Source organism: Ranitomeya variabilis, chromosome 2, assembly GCF_051348905.1.
Source record: "Ranitomeya variabilis isolate aRanVar5 chromosome 2, aRanVar5.hap1, whole genome shotgun sequence".
Classification (NCBI taxonomy): domain Eukaryota; kingdom Metazoa; phylum Chordata; class Amphibia; order Anura; family Dendrobatidae; genus Ranitomeya; species Ranitomeya variabilis.
This window is the reverse complement of record NC_135233.1, coordinates 560257440-560282835: the sequence shown is the minus strand read 5'-3', so window position 1 is coordinate 560282835 and position 25396 is coordinate 560257440. Positions and strand designations below refer to the sequence as shown.

At 43.0% G+C, this 25396-nt stretch overlaps 1 long non-coding RNA gene across 1 annotated transcript in view; it reads left to right on the top strand.

Annotated features, from left to right (window-relative positions):
* LOC143809717 (uncharacterized) overlaps positions 1-25396 on the top strand; it is a 358196-nt gene that overhangs the window by 12126 nt on the left and 320674 nt on the right. The window contains exon 2 of the long non-coding RNA XR_013222414.1: positions 16878-17027. This is a non-coding gene — a long non-coding RNA (uncharacterized LOC143809717). The remainder of the gene's footprint in view (positions 1-16877; positions 17028-25396) is intronic.

Below are 25396 nucleotides of genomic sequence, written 5' to 3'. Positions count from 1 at the left end.
TCATTGGATTAAGAGAGCAGCTGCCAAAATACCATTACAAAGCAGCAAACAGTTATTTGAAGCTGCTGGTGCGTCTGGAGTCCCTCAAACCTCAAGGTGTAGGATCCTTCAAATGCTTGCTGTGGTGCATAAACCTACTATTCGGCCACTCCTAAACAGTGTTCACAAGCAGAAATGGTTGCAGTGGGCCCAGACATACATGAAGACTAATTTTCAAACAGTCTAGTTTAAGTAGTGGATGGTTGGTGGATGGCCACCATGTCCCAACAAGGCTGCGACGTCAGCAAGGAGGTGGAGGAGTCATGTTTTGGGCTGGAATCATGGGGAACCAGCTGGTAGGGCCCTTTAAGGTTCCTGAAGGTGTGAAAATGACCTCAGCAAAGTAAATAGAGTTTCTGACTGAGAACTTTCTTCCATGGTCTAAAAAGCAGAAACGTGCCTTCAGGAACAAAATCATCTTCATGCATGACAATGAATACCTCTGAGTAATTGGCTGCTATGGACATAAAAGGAGATAAACTCATGGTGTGGCCACAATCTTCCCCTGACCTCAACCCTATAGAGAACCTTTGGAGTATCATCAAACAAAAGATCTATGAGGGTGGGAGGCTGTTCACATCAAAACATCTGCTCTGGGAGACTATTCTGACTTCATGCAAAGAAATACAAGCAGAAACTCTCCATAAACTCACAAGTTCAATGGATGCAAGAATTGTGAAGGTGATATCAATGAAGGGCTCCTATGTTAACATGTCACTTGGCCTGTTAGGATGTTTTGGAGTTAAATAGCTTTTTTGTTCAGTGAATGTGACCTCATAATGCTGCAAATTCCACAAATGAGCATTTTCAGTTCTTTAAAACATATCAAATGTTTAGAAATTCTACTGTGCCTAATAATTTGGAACAGTACATTGTGAGGTTTTATTCATTTTGGAGATTATGCTGTTATCATTGGGAGGTTTCCTCAATAAAATGCGATGTATGTACGGGTGATGACTTTTATTAGACTGACTGCCATTTGCACCAACCATTTAGGAAAATCCGAGAAAAATGTCATTTGCATAATAATTTGGAACAAAGTGTATCCGTCTTTTTGATCGCGTGTTATTCCACTTTTTGTTCGGCGGTATGATAATAAAGCGTTGTTTTTTGGCTCGTTTTTTTTTTTTCTTACGGTGTTCACTGAAGGGGTTAACTAGTGGGACAGTTTTATAGGTTGGGTCGTTATGGACGTGGCAATACTAAATATGTGTACTTTTATAGTTTTTTTTTATTTAGATAAAGAAATGTATTTATGGGAATAATATATATATTTTTTTTCTTTATTTAGGAATTTTTTTTTTTTTTTTACACATGTGGAATTTTTTTTTTTTACCTTTTTACTTTGTCCCAGGGGGGACATCACAGATCGCTGATCTGACAGTTTGCACAGCACTCTGTGATCTGACTTAGGGCGCTGCAGGCTTACCAGCGCCTGCTCTGGACCCGGAAGTAATCCCTGCAGGACCTGGATGCAGCCCCGCGGCCATTTTGGATCTGGAGCCTGCAGGGATAGGAGGTAAGAGATGCTCGGAGCAACGCGATCACATCGCGTTGCTCCGGGGGCCTCAGGGAAGCCCACAGGGAGCCCCCTCCCTGCGCGATGCTTCTTTATACCGCCGGTACACTGCGATAATGTTTGATCGCAGTGTGCCGGGGGTTAATGTGCCGGGGGCGGTCTGCTCGCACTGGATGTACTATCCCATCACTGGGAATTAAGTCCCAGGTCACCTTGACGGGATAGTACGTCCAATGGGATTAAGGGGTTAATATGGGGCAATTAGCATTTGCCTCAAATAATTTTTACCTTCCCCTCTATTAGCATGTTGAGCTATAGTTTGAAATCAATAACTTTTTTATTTTTCCATCAATATGGCCATGTGAGGGCTTATTTTTTGCAGGACTAGTTGTACCTTTGAATGATACCATTGGTTTTAGCATGGCGTGTGCTCGAAAACGGGAAAAAAATTCCAAGTGCGGTGAAATTGCAAAAAGGTGCAATCCCACACTTGCTTTTTATTTGGCTTTTTTGCTAGGTTCACTAAATGCTAGAACTGACCTGCCATTATGATTCTCCAGGCCATTACGAGTTCATGGAAGAAGAAGGCTAGCACTCGACTTCTGTGGAGGTGGCGGTGCTAGTGAATGGAGCCGGTAGTCCCATCGATAATAAAATGTATAATCACTGCACTCGTACAGGAGAAGGTTTGCTTCAAGTGGATAATTTATTGGCTATAAATCCTCCTTACCCGGATATATACAGTACAGAGCAAAAGTTTGGACACACCTTCTCATTAAAGATTTTTCTGTATTTTCATGACTATGAAAATTGTAAAGTCACACTGAAGGCATCAAAACTATGAATTAACACATGTGGAATTATATACTTAAAAAAAAAGTGTGAAACAACTAAAAATATGTCTTATATTTTAGGTTCTTCAAAGTAGCCACCTTTTGCTTTGAGGACTGCTTTGCACACTTTTGGCATTCTCTTGATGAGCTTCAAGAGGTAGTCACCAGAAATGTTTTTCACTTCACAGGTGTACCCTGTTAGGTTTAATAAGTGGGATTTCTTGCCTTATAAATGGTTTTGGGACTATCAGTTGTGTTGAGCAGAAGTCTGGTGGATACACAGCTGATAGTCCTACTGAATAGACTGTTAGAATTTGTATTATGGCAAGAAAAAAGCAGCTAAGTAAAGAAAAATGAGTGGCCATCAATACTTTAAGAAATGAAGGTCAGTCAGTCCGAAAAATTGGGAAAACTTTGAAAGTGTCCCAAATTGCAGTTACAAAAACCATGAAGCAGGGTGGGGTGGGGGATTTGAATACTGCGCCGCTCATTGGCTGAGCCACCCCTGGCAGCATGGCTTTGGCAGGGGATTCAAATCCTGTACAGCACCGCTCATTGGCTGAGCGCTGCTCATTGGCTGAGCACCCCTAATGCTCAGCCAATGATCAGCGTGGAATTCAAATCCCCCGCCCCACTGGCTGAGCCAATGAGCGGTGCTGTGTGGCTTTAGCGGTTGACATGAGGCTATGTGCACAAGTTGCGGATTTGCCTACAGATTTTTCTGCACTGAATCCGCATCTCTTGGCAGAAAATGCAGGTGCATTTTTGCTGCATTTTTTGTGCTGATTTGACGCGTTTTTGTATGTGTTTTTGAAAGCTAAATAAAGATCTATTATTGAATCAAAAAAAATATTTGTGATGTAATTTCTTGTCCAACGTCCTCTTTTACATTTGTCCAACCCACACTCCATTACACACAGACAGATAGATAGATCTATAGATAATATCTATCGATCTATGTATAGATCTATCATCTATCATCTATCTCATTCCTTCTACTATCTATCTATCATCTATCTATCTACCTATCATCTATCTATCTCATTCTTTCTATCTATAGATCTATCTACAGTACAGACCAAAAGTTTGGACACACCTTCTCATTTAAAGATTTTTCTGTATTTCCATGAATGCGAAAATTGTACATTCACACTGAAGGCATCAAAAGTATGAATTAACACATGTGGAATTATGTACGTCACAAAAAAGTGTGAAACAACTGAAATGATGTCCTATATTCTAGGTTCTTCAAAGTAGCCACCTTTTGCTTTGATGACTGCTTGCACACTCTTGGCATTCTCTTGATGAGCTTCAAGAGGTAGTCACCGGGAATGGCTTTCAATTCACAAGTGTGCCCTGTCAAGTTTAATAAGTGGGATTTCTTGCCTTATAAATGGGGTTGGACCATTAGTTGTATTGTGCAGAAGTCTGGTAGATACACAGCTGATAGTCCTACTGAATAGACTGTTAGAATTTGTATTATGGCAAGAAAAAAGCAGCTAAGTAAAGAAAAATGAGTGGCCATCATTACTTTAAGAAATGAAGGTCAGTCAGTCTGAAAAATTGCGAAAACTTCGAAAGTGTCCCCAAGTGCAGTGGCAAAAACCATCAAGCACTACAAAGAAACTGGCTCACATGAGGACCGCCCCAGGAAAGGAAGACCAAGAGTCATCTCTGCTTCTGAGGATAAGTTTATCTGAGCCACCAGCCTCAGAAATCGCAGTTTAACAGCAGCTCAGATTAGAGACCAGATCAATGCCACACAGAGTTCTAACAGCAGACACATCTCTACAACAACTGTTAAGAGGAGACTTTGTGCAGCAGGCCTTCATGGTTAAATAGTTGCTAGGAAACCACTGATAAGGACAGGCAACAAGCTGAAGAGACTTGTTTAGGCTAAAAAACACAAGGAATGGACATTAGACCAGTGGAAATCTGCGCTTTGGTCTGATGAGTCCAAATTTGAGATCTTTGGTTCCAACCACCGTGACAAGTCCCATTGGACGAAGCCTGCACACAGACACAAATAAGACCCCCCCAGACAGCCCGCAGACCCCCTGCTCAAAGCAGTGCGGCACCACTCATTGGCTGAGCCACCCACTGGCTGAGCCAATGAGCGGTGCCACGCGGGATTTGAATTCCCCGCCAAGCCTCAGCCGGCGAGCCGCTCAGCCAATGACCGGAGCCGCACAGCTTTATCGGGGGATTTGAATCCCATGCGGCTCATTGACTGAGGCCAGGGGTGGCTCAGCCGGCTGGGGATTTGAATCCTGTGCCATTCATTGGCTAAGCACCAGGGGCGCTTAGCCAATGAGCGGTGCTGTGCGGCTTGGCGGGGATATGAATCCCAGCCACCATATCGGAATACCCATAACTTGGGTGTTCCAATATGGTGGTCAGCGTAGTTCCGATGCGAGCAGCCAGGAGAAGAGCAGCTGTCGCCGCTCATCTCCCAGCTGCATTGCGGCTGACCTCCCTGCAGAGGGATATGAGCCACGGCTACCGTCAGGAGTGTGTGCATTGGGTGTGTGTGCTAGCGCCGCTGATCTCCAGACAATAGCATTCTGGAGGTGCAGTTTGTGGCCTTCAGGCCACGGTGGATTGTGGTAGCGACAGAATTCGCCGGAAGCTGTGACAGAGCCGATTGGCAATTATATATTAGATGTATATATGTTTATTTTGAAATATTTATTGTATTTTTCATTTTTTTCAGCAACATTTTGATCAAAGCTATTGATTGGTGAAAAGTTAATTTTTTCCTGTCGCCTCACTTTTCACCAATAAATTATCCACTTGAAGCAAACCTTCTCCTGTATGAGTGCAGTGATTATATATTTTATTAGGAGTTCATAGACGCCAAACATGTCTAGGTTCTTTTTTATCTAAGTGGTGAATAAAAATTCAAAAATTTGCTTAAAAAAAAAAAAAAAAAAAAAAAAATTGAGCAATTTTCTGAGACCCGTAGCTTCTCCATTTTTTGTGATCTCGGGTTGGCCGAGGGCTTATTTTTTGCGTTTTGAGTTATTTTTAATAGTATCGTTTTTGTGTGGAAACGGTCTTTTGATCACCTGTTATTGCATTTTAATGCAATGTCGCGGTGACCAAAAAAACGTAATTCTGGCATTTTGATTTTTTTTCTCACTATGCCATTTAGCGATCAGGTTAGTCCTTTTTTTATTGATACATCAGGTGATTCGGAACGCGGTGATACCAAATATGTCTATATTGGATTTTATTTTTATTGTTTTATTTTGAATGGGGTGAAAGTGGGTTAATTTGAACTTCATATTTTTAATCAAAATTTTTTTCCCTTTGGCATGCTTCAATAGCCTCCTTGGGAGACTAGAAGCTGCCACAACTTGATCGGCTCTGCTACATAGAGGCGATGCTCAGATCGCCCCTATGTAGCAGAATTACTGCATTGCTATTAGCGCCGATCACAGGGTGGCGCTCATAGCAATCAGGCATTAACAACCATAGAGGTCTCAAGGAGACCTCTGGTTGCAGGGTCGGACTGGCCCACCGGGATACCGGTGAAATGCCCGGTGGGCCCCAACCCAGAGAGGAGGAGAAGGAGGAGGAGAAGGAAGAAGAAAAAAAAAAGAGGCGCGGGCCCTTTAAATATTCAGGCGGCGCCGACCGCCGCCACGACCAGGCCCCCCCGTGCCAGCGCTGGCATCGGGCCCCCCTTCTAATACTCACCTCTCCTGGTTCCTGTGGCAGCTGCAGCGTCTTCAGCGCCCTCTGACTCTGCGACGTCTCAGGGCAGAGGGTGCGATGACGTCATCACTGCGCGCTCAGCCTCTCTGCCCTGAGTGTTGCAGAGCTGGAGAGACGCTGAGTGCACCGGACCTGCGCTGGGAACGGGAGAGGTGAGGATTTTTTTTTCTTTATGTCTGACTGGGCGGGGGCCCATAATAAATATGGAGAAGCGGGGGCATAATATTGTGCCGGGGGGGCAATAATACTGTGCTGGATAGGCATAATACTGTGCAGGGGGAAGGGGGCATAATACTGTGTGGAGGAGCTGGGGGGGAAATACTGTGCGGGGCCCAGGGCATAATACTGTGTGGAGGAGCTGGGGGGGGGAAATACTGTGTGGGGCCTGGGGCATAATACTGTGTGGAGGAGCTGGGGGGGGGGAAATACTATGCAGGGCCAGGGGCATAATACTGTGTGGAGGAGCTGGGTGGGGGGGAAATACTGTGCGGGGCCTGGGGCATAATACTGTGTGGAGGAGCTGGGGGGAAATACTGTGCGAGGCCCGGGGCTTAATACTGTGTGGAGGAGCTGGGGGGGAAATACTGTGCAGGGCATAATACTGTGCAGGGGGACAATAATACTGTGCAGGGGGCAATAATACTTTGCGGGGGGCATAATACTGTGCGGGGGTGGGCATAATACTGTGCAGGGGGCATAATACTGTGTGGAGTAGCTGGGGGGAATACTGTGCGGGGGCATAATACTGTGTGGAGGAGCTGGGGGGAAATACTGTACGGGGGCATAAAACTGTGTGGAGGAGCTGGGGGGGAATACTGTACGGGGGCATAATACTGTGTGGAGGAGCTGGGGGAAATACTGTGCGGGGGCATAATACTGTGCAGGGGACAATAATACTGTGCAGGAGGCAATAATACTTTGCAGGGGGGCATAATACTGTTCAGGGGTGGGCATAATACTGTGCGGGGGGCATAATACTATGTGGAGGAGCTGGGGGGGAAATACTGTGCGGGGGCATAATACTGTGTGAAGGAGCTGGGAGGGGAAATGCTGTGTGGGGCATAATACTCTACGGGGGCATAATACTGTGTGGAGGAGCTGGGGGGAAAATACTGTGCAGGGCATAATACTGTGTAGGGGGCAATAATACTGTGCAAGGGCAATAATACCGTGCGGGGGACATAATACTGTGCAGGGGTGGGCATAATACTGTGCGGGGGGGCATAATACTGTGTGAAGGAGCTGGGGGGAAATACTGTGCGGGGGGACATAATACTGTGTGGAGGAGCGGGGAGCCCATAATACTGTATGGAGGAGCTGGGGCATAATACTGTGTGGAGGAGCTGGGGGGGCGTAATACTGTGTGGAGGAGCAGGGGTCCCATAATACTGTGTGGAGGAGCTGGGGGGCATAATACTGTGTGGAGAAACACAGGGCCCACAATACTGTATGTAGGAGCACGGGGCCCATGATGTGCTGTATGGAGGAGCATTACATGGGGCCCATAATACTATATAGAGGACTATGAGGTGCCCATAATACTGTATGGAGGAGCATTATATGGGGCCAATAATACTGTATGGAGGAACATTATATGGGGACAATAATACTGTATGGAGGACTATGTGGTTGGCCATAATACTGTATGGAGGACTATGAAGTGCCCATAATACTGTATGGAGGAGCATTATATGGGGCCAATAATACTGTATGGAGCAGCATTATATGGGGCCAATAATACTGTATGAAGGAGCATTACATGGGACCAATAATACTGTATGGTGGAGCATTATATGGGGCAATAATACTGTATGGTGGACTATGTGGTTTGCCATAATACTGTATGGAAGACTATGAGGTGTCCATAATACTGTATGGAGGAGCATTATATGGGGCCAATAATACTGTATGGCAGACTATGTGGTTGGCCATAATGCTGTATGGAGGACTGTGAGGTCCCCATAATACTGTATGGAGGAGCATTATATGGGGCCAATAATACTGTCTGGAGCATCATTATATGGGGCCAATAATACTGTATGGAGGAGCATTATATGGGGCCAATAATACTGTATGGCGGACTATGTGGTTGCCCATAATACTGCATGGAGGACTATGAGGTGCCCGTAATACTGTATGGAGCACTATGTGTTGACCATAATACTGTATGGCGCACTGTGTGGTGCCTATATTTTGTACTATATCTGTTATTTTATCTGTGCATCAGGAATCGTGGCATGTGTTAAAGGGGCCCACTGATACTCTTTCGCCCAAGGCCCATGAAAACCTGGAGCCGACCCTGGCGACAACGCACATCAAGATGAATACCGGCTGCTACTGTGACAGGGCGCTCTGCTCTGTGACAGGCCATGTGTTGAAGTCACATAGCAGTTTTGTTAAATGACTCCTGCAGTCTTTGATAGGCCGGCGGCCTTTCAATGTTACTGCTATGTGATGTCAGCGCGCAGCCTGTCACAAAGCAGAGCGCCCTGTCACAGCTGCAGTCGCCAGCCATTGTAATGACCACGCCGAATATACAGCCAAAAGAGGATGCTGGGGAGCGCAAGAAGGTGAGAAGAATCCCCCCTCTGTAGTTGGGCAAGGTAGTGGCCATAGGGACGGACATAGGGGCCCAGGGAGGGTACATTAAATAAAGGGGCCCAGGATGAGGACATTTATTACTGGAAGGGGCCCAGGATAGGGACCTTATTAAGGTGGACATTGGGGTCCAAGATGGAGACATTAAATAAAGGGGCCAAGGATCTGGCACCTTAATAAATAAATGGGTGACATAATTACTGTATTGAGGTCAGGATGAGGAACATACATTATTGGTTTATGGTGGCAAATGGGGACATAATTGCTGTAGGGGCCAATCAGGGGACATTATTACTGCTGTAATTTACTTTTGATCTTACTGTCTTCCATGGAGAGAACAAAAGGGTCATGCTACTGAGCAGGGTAGCGCTATGTCTTTTTTTCTTCATCTGACATAGTATAGAAGTCGAGGAAAATAGTGGGGAATGTGCTCTGGAAGCGATCAGCTATAGCTAACTGTGTTATTTTCTGCAGAGATGAGTCTTTGCTGGAAGAAGTATTGGCGGTCTGCACTAGATGACGAAAAAAGACTTCAACTACAGATGTCACCGGTGAGTCAGTGTGTTGCTTGTACACTTACACTATGTACTGTGTACAGAGCTCCTGTGTATAATGTCACTGGTGATCACTGTATTACCTGTACTCTGACACTATATATAGAGGTACTGTGTACATTGTCACTGGTGGTAATAACAGTGTTGTTAGTATTGTGGTTTGTATTCATAATCAATATTGCAGTATTCGGGCACTATGTGTTGGTAATTTGTGGTCTGGTCACGGCGTGGCAGTATTTCTCCTTGTATGTGGTATCATTTGGTCCCTATATGCTAGTAATATTTATTTTTATTTATTTTTACTCATTTATATAGCGCTATTAATTTCACAGCGCTTTACAGACATTATTGCCACTGTCCCCGATGGGGCTCACAATCTAGATTCCCTAGCAGTATGTCTTTGTAAATGTGGGAGGAAACCAGAGTACCCAGAGGAAACTCACGCAAACACGGGGAGAACATACAAACTCATTGCAGATGTTGTCCTTGGTGGGATTTGAACCCAGGACTCCAGCACTGCAAGGCTGCAGTGCTAACCTCTGAACTGTGCTGCCCTAATATGTCATATTATTCGGTCACTATGTGGTGGTAACATGTGATCTGGTCATGGTGTGGTGGTATTTGTCCCTTGTATGTATTATTATTCTGTCACTATGTGGTCTGGTCATGGTGTGGTGGTATTTCTTCCTGTATGTGGTAATATTGGTCTTGGTATAGTGGATTGTGTTGTGTATGGCGGTCATTTGTTCTCTCTGATATTAATTAGGAGAAGATTCTTTATTTCCATTAGAGTTTTAATGCTTTGTACACAGTGGCGGAGATGCACTTACAGGGGGTTTCCTGTGGAAAAAAGTAATCACCTCTCCACAGGATAAGTGATAACGTATTGATTGGTGGGGGGGTCTGACTGCTTGGACCCATTCAGCAAAATGTGGAACTTTTTATCCCTATTAGACTGGAGTGGCATGTCCGACTAGATCACTGATCCATGCATTCACTCTGTGGCTGCACTTGTTTTTTTCTGGAAGCCCCAAAGAGAATGAATGGAGCTGCGGTCAGATATCCCACCTGCTGCTGCATTTTAAAATAGTGATAAAAGTGTCCTGTCAGGGATAAAACTTCCCCATTCTTCCGATCGGTGCAGTTTCTAATGGTCGGACCTAAGCGATCACCTATCCTGTGGAGCCCATGGATCGATGATAACTTGTTTTAACCAAGAACCCCATTAATGTAAACTACCGTAATTATACATCCCTGTTATTGGGGCACACGGTAGATGTGCAGCAGCCACCGGTGTTTTACAGCTGATGCTCCACTATAATGACAGATATTTGCATACAGCTGTAGGGTGGGCCCCTAGAGTCCATTCCCCTGGTGGGCCCCAGACACCCCAGTCGGACGCTGTCTGGTTGTCATGCTGACGCACCGCTGTGACCTCCGATTATGTGACTTGGGTCAGCAGTGCGAGTACTTCCATCCCGATGGCCCAAAGCACGCATTAAATGCCGCTGTCAGAGTTTGATAGCGGTAATTAACTAGTTAATTGGCACAGGTGGATCGCAATTTCACCTGCGCCTATTGCGGGCACATGTCAGCTGTTGAAAATAGCGGACATGTCATGGCTTTGGGGTGGGCTCACCGCCGGAGCCCACCTCAAAGCGGGGCTTCTGATGTCAGAGGTACTATCCCATCCGACATCAGAAAGTGGTTGAAAAGGATCTTCTGTACTGTTTATGAAAATTACATATGGAGGGATCACAAAAATAGATAAGTACTCAAAAATAAGAATATATACAAAAATATACACATAATGGTAATAGTAAAAATGGGAAAATGCAAGTACCTCTACAAAAGCAGAAAAAAAGAGAAATGTTTCTATTGCTTAGGCAAAACAGACTAATCATTTCCTGGAAAGGCAATTACACCTTAACTATACTATCAGCTGAACACTGCAAATGAGGATTAGGTGCAGTGCAAGAGCTGACAGTTGGGCATCACTGCATAAAACACTGACTGTTTGTATTTAATGCTGTAGGTTCAGGTTATGTAGGCTACGTGCATGTTACCCTGATTTACATATAACATTGTTCTATGTATAGACAGATCATGTATTAATATGTGACTTAGGTTATATTGCAATTAAAATAATTAAAACAAATATAATTTTTTATGCATGAAATTGTTTCAAGAAAAAGCCAAAAAGTTTGCATAGTAATACTGTGTCCAAAAAGAATAAAAATGCCAATTACCTGAAAACTGAACTGGGCAATACACACAAACATACAGTCGATTTTCATTTTAAGTATGTAATTATTTAGCCTCCTGGAGGTCTTTATGGCGGCGTGTGAAATCCCTGGGGATCCCGGCTATGGAGCTGCAGACACTCCACGTCCTGCCAAATAAAAGCAACTTCTATGTATGATCTTTTTATGTGCATAAGCAATCATAAAAATGACTATTATTATTATTACTTTTATTATTATTTCTTAGAACTACAAGATATAATAGTAATAATAATAATAATAATAATAATAATTATATATTTTTTAAAATTTTAAGAAATTATTATTATTATTTATTTTTATTTTTTTATTGTTTATGCTTAATTTATAGTTTATATTCTGCCTTTTATAATAAAATTAATATTTAACACATTATAATGATTTTTTGAGGACTGTTGAGAACATTAATGCTGTAAAGTTAATATTGATTATTATTATTATTAGTAATAATAATAATAATAATAATAATATGAACAATACCAATTAAAAACTATAATAAGGATAATAATGATAATAATCATATGATTAGCTGTAATATTATACATAGTATTGTTTTTATGATTATTATTTAACATTAGAATTAAGTAAAAGGATAGGAAGTATTTCTGCGCTCTCCAGATTAAGTCACACATATAGATGAATTGAGCTGAAGGTTTATTGTCAATGCGTTTCAAGTCCACCGATTGCTTCAGGATAACCGTACAGTATGGTTGTCCTGAAGAAGGAGTCAGTGGACTCTGAAACGCGTTGACAATAAACCTTCTAGTTCTCAAGCTCTAGAAGTGTTGTGTCCACCACAACCACACAAGGTGAGCAGATCAACTTATAAATATCAACCCTGTCAGGTGGATAAGACCTCATTGCGCTCTTGCATTTCTCTACGTACTATTTAACAATGATATATCAACTATTCCTAATAAAAGTATATTTTTAAAAGTAGTATTAAATGATTTAGCAATTTTATGACTGATTATAATAATAATATTAATAATAATAATCAATGTATACCGAACATGTGCTAAACTGTGTATCATAAGTGTAGTTAAGCTATTATATTATTATTATTATTATTATTAATAATAATTTTAATAGTATTGCTATTAGCATAGTATCTGTGGTGCTTTGTGCTTCTATAGTAATAATAATTATGATCATTATAAATATTATAGAAGCACCAGAGATACTATGCTAATAACTACTAAAAAATTAATAATAATAATAATAATAATAATAATAATAATAATAATTATTATTATTATTATTATTATTATTGTAATTACTATCATTGCTATTTTTATTATTGTTATTATTATTGTAATTACTATTATTATTATCATTATAATTCTAATTATTATTATATTATTATTATTTAAAAATCCTAGTATACCATACATGATTATTTTAGAAGTAGTAGTGCTGTTGTCATTATGATGACGATGATTGTCATTATTATTACTATTACAGTTTTTAATGTACTAATCATCATGATTTGGCTGTGAAAGGGTTCACCTGCAAGACGTTAACCCTGCCGTATGTTGTTGCACATTGCAGATTAATCCTCATATTTGCGATATCTCATTGTATTCTTAATTAGCAATTCATGATATTCAACATATACAAGAGTCACATTCTTGAAGTGTGGAGATACTTCATCATTTAGGCAGGATTTCTTAGCAAAAATCCCCAATTTCACCTCCCGATTTTTACGCTGAATTTTGTCAGTTTATAAATTTGCACCACAATTTGTCACCAAGAGGGAAATATAATGAAACCCACGGCATTTTACACATAGACACTGAAAAATAAAGACCATTAGCGGAAAAAAAGGATAATTAAATTAAAATGTCACTTTGCTGGAGCAGCTATGTAAATGGGAGTTATTTGAAACTGTGATAATACAAATTGGTTTCCTTCTAAAGCCGTGAAAATAAAATGTCATTGGATCGAGATAATTTTCTGCTTAAAAAAAACTGATTGTAACTATAAAAGTCAAACAATTAAAGTAAAAAGGCAAAAAATGTGATTCAAATTCACATGGTTGGGGCTGGAAACCTTCAAAAATGTCCAATAAAAATAAAAGAATACTAAAAATAAGTTATTTATATATACATTACGATTTGGGAGAAATTAACATATTATATCATATTTTAATGCACTGAAAAAAAAACAATATTTATGCTTGCTTTATTTTATATGTATCATCTTATTCCCCAAGTCCCCATATACATGCTCAGATTATGAACCCAACTGGTCCAGATCAGTGATAAACCCCTATGGGACCATGGAGATTTTCCTATAAGCAATGCTCCCCATAGAAGAATATAGGGCGGCATGGAGACCCTATCCAATAGAGCCCAGAGTGGCGGTAGGTCTCAACTACAATTTTGCTATGTAGGAGCCTATAGACTAAAAAATACACTTTGGAAAATGTTAAAAAAAGTTTCTGCTTGTTTGGAATTAAAAACAGTGCTTTTTTCTCTAATTTAATAATTTTCATACAAGTCTTGGACTTTTTTAGCCTATGGATAGATGATATATGCACAGTTCAATCCTTGGAGATTATCGTCTCATACTATCAAAACTATTGACAGGCTGCAATTCACATCACTACCAATAGGTGGCCACACATAAACACATTTAGCATAGGCATCAAGGCGTTGCAAAATCACATTTTGTTTTTACGAACTTGACACTATCTTGGGATATGTCAAGCCAAGAGGCAAAGGAATGGACACATTTATGCGTTGTAAAGGTTGTATTGTGTTGTACTGTAAATACTTGCGGACGGTCCATAGATGATGACCATCTGAACAGTCCGCCTTCTGCTCTGCATATAAAATGTCACTATATAGTAAAGCAGCTGTACACGATTCTGCGACTATAGTGGCAGAAAACTTACTGTCAGACACAGCCAGACTCCTCATAGAGAAGACAGAGATGGTTTATTACCATTTCTGTTTTCCAAATTGATGTAATTACATGGCTAGTGTTGACATAGCTTCCTTCTCCAGACCCTGTGGTCATATAATCACTGGCTATACGTGGGAAAAATAATTATTATGAATAGGGGAGCAAAATGTAAATGTATCTCAATGGCTATTTGTGATTACAAAATACAAAAAAAGTGAAAAACGAATTGCCCTTATTATCCCACTCAATATTAGTGATATAAGCAAAAAAATGAAATAGAGAATGAAAATAACATTAAAAAATGAAAAAGCATTTTACAGCTCTTTGAACATATGATATTGTTGTAAAATTATGTTGTGTGTATTTGTTAGTGATCACCCATAAATGCTTACATTTTCTGATATCTTCACTTTATGTTTTACCAGGACATCACCAGGGATAGCAGCTGCCATTTTTATCATTTAGAGGAACCCTTTAGTCACTATAACACATTTTAAAAATTAAAGCAGATCTGTTCTTGGCTTTACATATATTAATGTATGATGAATATTAATATTTTCAAACTTCCAAACAGGACACAGAAAAATAAATTAAGATTATGACATTTATAGATAATTTTCAGATAGTAAATTTGGATTTAATAGAGGTGGGGTTCCTTATTCCAGTTCCTTATCGATCAGTGAATACAAATATTTTCTTCAGATAAGAGATTTCTGTACAATACATTGAAGACAATGTATCTTATTAAAAATAAATGTCATTCCTCATTTCTCCTGTGGTGGCGCTGCAAGGTTACAACTGCTTAGTAGTTCTCCCTTAGATTAGAACTGATATAATCTATAATCCAGCAACAAGACCCCTTTAATTGTTATAGAACTTTATGGATGGATTTTATTTCTTCAGTTCAGCTTCAGATATACCTCAGAAGTAATAATATTTAAAGGGAATCTGTCAGCAGTTTTTTGCTGTATATGCTGAGGACAGCACAATGTTGGGGCATTGACTCTGATTCCAAAGATGTGTCACTTACTAGGTTGCTTGGTGCAGTTTTAACGAAATTCCAATTTTTCCTGCTGTAGATGTAGCAGTTGTCAGAATGCTGAGCGCCCCTGATTGGCTGCTTTTGTTGCACATTGTCAGCAAGCTGCCAATCAGTGTTGGGGGCGTGGTTACACAGATTAGCTGGACTGCTGTGCATGTGAGACCTAGTCCTGCAGTGAAAATCTGCTGATAAATTGTACTGAAGCTGCTGCGCAAGGCACAAATCCTGGGAATCATGCTCTCTGTCCCTACATTATGTTGTTTTCCGATCACATAGAAAAAACCTAAACTGAAATTTCTGCTATCAGTGAACAATAGATTTTCTTAAATTACTGAGAAAATTAGATTAGTTAGAATTTATGATTTATGCTAAGTTCTTCTTTTCTCTACTAGTTGTTTTTTTTTGTTAGGTTTTACCATAATAAGGGAAAGATTTCTGTAAAATTACACAAACCAATAGCAGACGCAAATAATTCTGCAAAGATGGCGGTGATTGTAACTACTATGTGTCCTTCTTTGGCCCCACAGGTGTAATACAGAACATAGTTGAACCAATAATATGTAAGAGAACAGGATGATGTGTAAATGTAAAAAATTTAGCAAAGCATGTAGACGTCTCTCCTAATGCTCCCATGCCTTGGCTAGAAAAGTTCCCCACAGCTTTCAATGTAAAAGGAAACAATAAATGTAAATAGTTTTTTCCAAAAAGCCACATCACATGGAGCATTTGTGAAGCTGTGGAAATGAGCAGTAGATCTCCGTACTTCGCTGAGCCGTGGAAACTGCAGCAGAACCGCAGGTCTTTCTCAAAATTACTTTTGGCATATATGCTGATTTGCTTAATTCCTCTTTGAGTGTCCCAAATAACCTCTGAGAATGTGGTTCAAGGTGTTTATGTGTCAGGACAATATCAAAAATTATTCAGCGGATAAGTTACATGTCATCACATTGAGATTAAAAACTTGTGGTCATTTGTCATAGCTTTGCTGCCCCCTAGTGGCCAAGGATAGAAATTGGATCCATATAATGCTTTAATTTATGGCGTCTGCAGGATTTTCTAAACTATTTTACTAAGGATTTTTATAAAATACTGAACTTTTAAAGGAAAACATTCATACCAAACCACAAGAGATCATATATAAAATATACTATTTTTTATATAGCTAATATACAAACTCCATAAAAATTATATCTAGTAGACATGTAATTTTTAATGTTTCAACATAATTACAAAAGTAAATAATATTAGGATGTTTCTATATGTATTCATTCTGATACCTAATGAAACTAAGCTAAAGGGATTTTCCAAAATTTATTCTTATTACATTTTTCAAGGAGTAATTTATGATTTATAATAGATATTTATTATATACCCCTTTAGGGATACATATTAAATTTTCCCCTATTTCCAGTGCTATTGCTCTGGAGTTTCCAGCCTGCAAGAAAAGCTACAATGCTTAATAATCACTCACCTGGCAATGCAGTTAATCAGTTTTTGACGACGATTGGATGCAGTGGTCAAGAGACTAAGGTACCAAATTTCATTACTTCCAGCATATTGGTGGGGACTATGGGATTGGTGATCCTTGATTGATACATGATTCATAGGGTAAAAAAAGTGTTTATTTGTGTCAATATCTTGTCTATGCAGTAGTACAAAAAAAATGTTATTGTTATTAATCTGTCTCCAGATTTCACAATACAGGCTAGCCTGATTGACAGCTCCTCAGTGTCCCTCTTCCCTGCTGCTGATGAATTCTCACATTGCTCAGTACAAGCTGCAGCGGTCAGTCATGCTTGGTGGATGAGCAAAAAAGAATATACTTCAAATCCATAGCTTTTCTTCTGTTTAGCTGGGCTCATAAAATGCTCTTTAAAATCTGAAATAAATATCATTCTGACATTATTTTGAGAAATAAGTACACCACCTGCATTGTCATATCTAAGAAATCTACTTGATACAATTTGTCTTGTGAAAGTTGGTGATACTTCTGCTTTGATATTATTACTCTACATTTCTTTCAACAGTTTTCTAAAATATATCCTAGCAAACTCAGATACTAAGAACATCACATCAAAAAGTAGAGGAATGATGAGCACTAAGTTATATGCAGCACAAAAAAGTCAAAATACTACACTATCTAGAATGGTTGTCTATTGAAAACAAGATGTCAAGTATCGACTGGCTAAGTGATAACTTACTCAGATTGTCAGAATGGTGATTTTTTTTTTTCTCCCTGACAGTTAACTTTTATATCCATCATAAAATTAAGCAACAGGTTGGATGCCAACCACTAAGGCATTCATTCTTCGAGGGGCTGCTAGAAAAAGCCTAGTGTGGTGCTTGACAGCCCCATAAGCAATGAATGGAGCAGCAGGTTGAGCATGCACACTGCAGGTCCATTCTAACAGGGATCAAAGTGCAGATCCCAACATCAATCAATAAGTTTTCAATTATCCAGAGGATATGTGATAATTCATTTCAATTAGACAACTGTCAGGAAATATGACCAATTTTTTTCATTATTGTGCTAGCCATGCACACCAAAACTCTGCTACATCTCCTTGGTTTTGTAAATGATATGCCAGCTCAGCACCCACATGATTCCCTTCCCCCCATTAGGTTTGTGTAAAGTACACAGATGCAGCTTTCCTTCTCATCCCTCCCTCAGGATTGTGTGAGTGATCAGAAACCAGCCTTTTGTCTGAAGCACATGGAAAGCCAAGATTTCTTTGTCTTAGTACGGTGTTTATATAAGATAAAAATACTGGTAGTGAAGAGCCATAAAAATATGAAACTTACATTTTTGGAATGTGCATCAGTAGAATCACACACCAGTGAGTTTTCTAAACCCCAACACCAGCAGAATCTGAGAAATGGATTTCTGCTTAACCTGGTCATATATCCACTTCATGTGTAGACTTAATAGAAACCCAATTTCAGAACAAGAATGATGATAGTTATGCCGTCGCTCTATGAGATTTCCCACCAGAAATATGACATTAATAAGGTGTAAGTTTTCAGTCGTTGTGGACAAGGGGAGTGCTTTCCATAGCTCTGCCCACTCAGTGAGGTCATGAACAGAGGGAATAAGAACATGAAGCCCAATAAGGAGGGTGTCTTTTGCTGGGAGATTCAGCTATGACAGGCTGTGCAATATGACCTTATGTATGGGAAGGTCCCCTCCCCCGCCACCACATGACATACCATTGAATGACATAACTGTAAGTTCCTTCATCTTTAATCCATTGTTATTTTGTAATTGTACATATTGTAATTGTCTCATTTTGTAACGTCTTTTTATACTTTTGTAAACACTGCCTATTCCTTTTGGAGTAAAATCTATAAAACTTTACTAGCTTTGTTCTCCTTGCTCTAAATGTACCATCATGTCCTCAGAACTAAATCAATGCTACTGATTTGGTTGGCTCCCGACCCGATATTAATTATGAAATCAGGAGCTGGTTGCAGCAAAGTGTTCTGGGCTTGTTTGGAGACTCTGGCAGTGGCAGACAGAGATTTATAATAAGTTATATATCCCCACTACAGGATGCCCAATAGCCAGTACACAGCAAAGCTGCCCTTCTGGCAACTCCTTAATCTAGGTGTAGTTCCCTGGCTGTCCTGAGGGTAAGGGGGTGCCAGAGACCTGCAAGTTCCAAACCAGAACTGGAAAGTGGGCTAGAATAAATCCCTGATGAACTGGGGGCATCCAAACACCTCAGGTTCATGATATATTGGTGGCAGTGGTTACGCTGGGAGAGGTCTTTTAGAAGCAGCAGTCCAAGGACACTATTATTGTCCTGTGCATGTCGAAGCAGATTGACCCCACGGGCAAAAACAAAAGTCAACTGGTCACAGACCTGGTGCAACTGGAAGCCGCTCAGGACCGCTCTCAGAGCCCAGCAGATGCAGAAGCCAGCACAAGCGAATTTGGTGCTGCTGCAGAGGTCCAACCTCTGAATGCTGGCCCTACTCGCAACCACGGTAGAGTAGACTACTATCTGCAAATGGCTCTACAACACTGCCCTGCAGACGATAATGGGAGATGCTTGCAGCTGGTCAAGCAATACCAGCAAGAGGCCCTAGCCCAGCAGGAGGTGGAGAGAGCCGAGTGGCAAGTGGAGTGGGAGCACCAGCTGGAGTTAGCCTGAATCCAGTGGCAGAGGTCATCCCAGACCAGAAGCAGGCCCTGATAAAAAAAAGTACCAGCTCACTCCTGAGGTTTACCGTAGAAAGTTCTGGAACCTCCAATGTGGCCCACATGACAGTTATAGTGATGTGGTGCATGGATTCAGGACCCACTATGACCGGTGGATCCAAGGACTGTCAGCAACCACCTTTGAGCAGCTGCAGGACCTGATGAGCAAAGACCAGTTCCTATATCTATGCCCAGCTGAGGTGTGACAGTTTGTGATGGACAGGGAGCCAAAAGACTCAGACAAAGCAGCACATCTCGCCGACACCTACTAGACCAACCGGAAATCGGAGGTGCAGAAGCTGGTCATCAGCAGCTGGAAAGGGGATGAGCAATCAACCAACTCCAGTACCCCTGCCAGTGGACTCACTGGAGGCCCTGTCCCCTTTGCCAGCACCAGGCCTACATCAGACCCTCAAGAAAAAAACAAAAACAGGCTGAGATGCTTACCTGTCTAACTGTGCCTCAATACAATTGCACAGACAGGGTGCAGCGGACCCAAGTAAAATGGCAACTGCACAGGTGCAATACCAAATGAAACAGCCAGCCTTCAATCAGGGATTGGCCATGTGGCACTCCAATGCAAAAACATATATACTCTGTATGTAGCAATGTTCACACAAGGAATGCAGAGCATCTGGTTCTCAGCCTACTAATGACCCTCACAAGTGTTTTTCCTGCAATCAGACTGGCCATCTCAGCGCCACATGTCCAGACAAGCATAAGAACCCCCAGCCAAGGCCTCAGGGCCTAACACAGCAGTTCTTTTTGTGGGTGGGGTAGTTGGGAGAGTCTGTGACAACATGCAGCATGTTACAGTGGGGAGCCATGTCACTACAAGCCTCAAGGACACCGGGGCTGAACGAACCCTCATCCAACCCGAACTGGCAGCCCCTGAAGAGATTATTCCAGGGAAAACCCTGACTGTCACTGGGATTGGGGCATCTGCTGTCCCTTGTTGTTGGACCGGATTTTTATTGATTGGGGTTTCGGAAGCAGGGTAAAATGGGGTTGTCCGAAAACATGCCCATCAATATTTTGTTGGGGACTGATTTGGGAGACTGCTTGCATATTATGTCCCTGACCCATTCCCCAATCTAATACTAAGGGTAATGTGGATGCTAATGATAATGATGTGAAATTGCATGCTTTACCTGACAGTCATGTACCTGATAACCAGTTATCTGATAATGATGATGTGTCTACAGGTGCAGGTGTACTCAGCCACATCACTCTGCTGGGTGAAATGGCTGAGTAACCCCTAACAGGAGCAAGTAATGGTGGTAAGGGAAATGGGGAGATCGATGGGAACCATGAGGAAGGTGATGCCGTACAAGTGACCAGTACCACAAAGGAAGGTAACTACCCCATAAATAGCACTGCTCCTGAGGTGTTGGGGTGGATGAAGAGGTAGTACCCATAGCAGCGCTGGCTGATGGGTCTGTGGAAATCTCCAGGCAGACTACGTAGCTGCTGTTACCCGCAGTCAGAGTGCCCAGAATGTAGGTAACGCCCTGCCTTCTGGACCCTCCTCAGTCGGAGGGGTGACTGAACCAGAAATGGACCCAGAAAAGGTCCCAGAGGGTTCCCGTGATGAAGGGACCCTGATGTCACTTGTGTCTGCCTCCAGCCAGGAGCTCCAGGCTGCTCTGCACTCAAGTGTGAGCCTGGAGACCTTGAGACACTTCATGGAGATGCCCATCTATGTGACTGATAAGGGGAGGGTGTGACTGATAAGGAGAGGAGACAGTTCCCTGTAAAGGTACCTTCACACGAAGCGACGCTGCAGCGATAGCGACAACGATGCCGATCGCTGCAGCGTCGCTGTTTGATCGCTGGAGAGCTGTCACACAGACCGCTCTCCAGCGACCAACTATGCCGAGGTCCCCGGGTAACCAGGGTAAACATCGGGTTGCTAAGCGCAGGGCCGCGCTTAGTAACCCGATGTTTACCCTGGTTACCAGCGTAAAAGTAAAAAAAAAAAAACAGTACATACTTACATGCATCCCCCAGCGTCTGCTTCCTGACACTGACTGAGCTCCGGCCCTAACAGCAGAGCGGTGACGTCACCGCTGTGCTTTCACTTTCACTTTAGGGCCGGAGCTCAGTCAGTGTCAGGAAGCAGACGCTGGGGGACGAATGTAAGTATGTACTGTTTGGTTTTTTTTACTTTTACGCTGGTAACCAGGGTAAACATCGGGTTACTAAGCGCGGCCCTGCGCTTAGCAACCCGATGTTTACCCTGGTTACCAGTGTAAAATATCGCTGGTATCGTTGCGTTTGCTTTCAAACACAACGATACACGGCGATCGGACGACCAAATAAAGTTCTGGACTTTATTCAGCCACCAGCGACATCACAGCAGGATCCTGATCGCTGCTGCGTGTCAAACGAAACGATATCGCTAGCGAGGACGCTGCAACGTCACGGATCGCTAGCGATATCGTTTCGTGTGAAGGTACCTTAAATCCCAAAAGGAGTTGTTGAGGGAAAGACAGCTGGTTGTCCCGTACCAATTTAGGGGTGAGTTGTTGCGGATTGCCCATGAAATCCTACTCGTTGGACACTTGGGGATCAGAAAAACTAAGGCCTGGCTGTCTCCACACTTCTATTGGCCAAAGATTTGGACAGATGTAACAAACTACTGCCGCTCCTGTATCACCTGTCAGATTGTGGGGAAGTCTATTCCCAAGGCTCCCCAGGGAGATTGCTACTGACCAGGGAACCCAATTCATGTCTCGCCTAATGCAGGCTCTTTGTAAGAAAATGCAGGTGAAGTGTCTGGTATTTAGTGCGTATCACCCTCAGACCAATGGTTTTTGTGAGCACTTCAACAGTACCCTCAAACAGATGCTAAGAATGCTGGTTGAGACCCAAGGGCATGAATCTGAGAGCTTCTTCCCACACCTGCTATTCGCTTACTGAGAGGTTCCACAGGCCTCAACGGGGTTCACTCCCTTTGAGCTTCTGTATGGCAGGCGAGTCCAGGGACCCCTTGGATTGGTAACTGAATCCTGGGAAGAAGAGATGAACCCTTCAGAATTGTCCATCGGGGAGAATGTCATGTGCCTCCATGACAAGATGCAGACCTTTACGCAGTTGGTGCTTGACAACATGGTGCAGGCTCAGGCTGACCAGAAGCACTGGTACGAACAGAGCACCCAAGAGAGGACCTAACAGGTGGGTCAGAAGGTGTGGGTGCTGGTCCCTGTACCAAAGGACAAGCTTCAGGCAGCCTGGGAAGGCCCTTACGTCGTACACCAACATCTCAACCCAGTCACCTAAGTGGTCACTCTTGACCACGCTCGGGGAAGGTGAAAGGCCTTCCACTTCAATATGATGAAGGCTCATCAAGAACGTGGAGCATGCATCCTACCTGTCTGCACCCTGCCTGAGGACGGGGAGGAAGACCCCCTCCTGGACATGCTGGCCCAAGCCAAGGCCGGTGGGTCCACAGAGGATGTGGAGGTAAGCGCTGAGCTATCCACACCCCAGCGGTCATATTTGCGGACCATGATGAACCCTTCTGACCCATTTTACCAACAGACCTAGAAGGATCAAGACAGCGGTCCATGGGGTGGACACCAGGAATCATGCCCCACTACGTCGGACACCCTATCGGATCTCTGACAAGGTGCAACATGTTATGCACCATGAGATCGATGAGATGTTACAGCTGGGGGTGATCCAATGGTCCAAGAGTGAGTGGGCATCACCTGTAGTCCTGGTGCCAAAGAAGCATCGAACCACCTGGTTCTGTGTGGACTACAGTGGACTCAATGCCATCACCATCTCTGATGCGCACCCAATGCCATGCATTGAGGAGCTTCTTGAGCAGTTAACTGGCATGCGATATCTATCCATTATGGATTTGAGTCGGGGATATTGGCAGATTCCCCTGAGCAGCCAGACACAGGAGAAGCCCACAGTTATCACCCCCTTTGGACTGTATGAGTCCACGATCATGCTGTTAATAGTGTTGAGCGATACTGTCCGATACTTGAAAGTATCGGTATCGGAAAGTATCGGCCGATACCGGCAAAGTATCGGATCTAATCCGATACCGATACCCGATACCATACCAATACAAGTCAATGGGACACCAAGTATCGGACGGTATCCTGTATGGTTCCCAGGGTCTGAATGAGAGGAAACTCTCCTTCAGGCCCTGGGATCCATATCAATGTGTAAAAGAAAGAATTAAAATAAAAAATAGGGATATACTCACCTCTCCGACGCAGCCTGGACTTTACCGCCTTAACCGGGAGCCGTTGTACCTAAGAATGCACGCTTGAAGGGCCTTAGATGACGTCACGGCGCTCTGATTGGTCCGTAGCGGTCGCGCGACCGCTACGCGACCAATCACAAAGCAGTGACGTCACCTAAGGTCTTTCAAGCGCTTGAAATACCTTAGAAGACGTCCGCAGCTTCTGATTGGTCGCGTAGCGGTTGTGTGACCGCTACGCGACCAATCACAAAGCAGTGACGTCACCTAAGGTCTTTCAAGCGCTTGAAAGACCTTAGGAGATGTCACTGCTTTGTGATTGGTCGCGTAGCGGTCACACGACCGCTACGCGACCAATCAGAAGCTGCGGACGTCTGCTAAGGTATTTCAAGCGCTTGAAAGACCTTAGGTGACGTCACTGCTTTGTGATTGGTCGCGTAGCGGTCACACGACCGCTACACGACCAATCAGAAGCTGCGGACATCTTCTAAGGTATTTCAAGCGCTTGAAAGACCTTAGGTGACGTCACTGCTTTGTGATTGGTCGCGTAGCGGTCACACGACCGCTACGCGACCAATCAGAAGCTGCGGACGTCTTCTAAGGTATTTCAAGCGCTTGAAAGACCTTAGGTGACGTCACTGCTTTGTGATTGGTCGCGTAGCGGTCACACGACCGCTACACGACCAATCAGAAGCTGCGGACATCTTCTAAGGTATTTCAAGCGCTTGAAAGACCTTAGGTGACGTCACTGCTTTGTGATTGGTCGCGTAGCGGTCACACGACCGCTATGCGACCAATCAGAAGCTGCGGACGTCTTCTAAGGTATTTCAAGCGCTTGAAAGACCTTAGGTGACGTCACTGCTTTGTGATTGGTCGCGTAGCGGTCACGCGACCGCTACGGACCAATCAGAAGCTGCGGACGTCTTCTAAGGTATTTCAAGCGCTTGAAAGACCTTAGGTGACGTCACTGCTTTGTGATTGGTCGCGTAGCGGTCACGCGACCGCTACGGACCAATCAGAGTGCCGTGACATCATCTAAGGCCCTTCAAGCGCGCATTTTTAGGTACAACGGCTCCCGGTTACGGGGGTAAAGTCCAGGCTGCGTCGGAGAGGTGAGTATATTTCTATTTTTTATTTTAATTCTTTCTTTTACACATTTATATTAATCCCGATACCGATTCCCGATACCACAAAAGTATCAGATCTCGGTATCGGAATTCCGATACCCGCAAGTATCGGCCGATACCCGATACTTGCGGTATCGGAATGCTCAACACTAGCCGTTAAGCATGAAGAATGCCCCTGCCACATTTCAGTGGATGGTGAACCACCTGCTTCAGGGACTGGAGAAGTATGCAGTGGCGTACCTGGATGACATTGCCGTCTTCAGTCCCTCCTGGTAGGAACACCTTCAGCATCTCCAGGAGGTGCTTGCATCCACCAAGCAGGCCTGACCATCAAGCCGGGAGAGTGCCA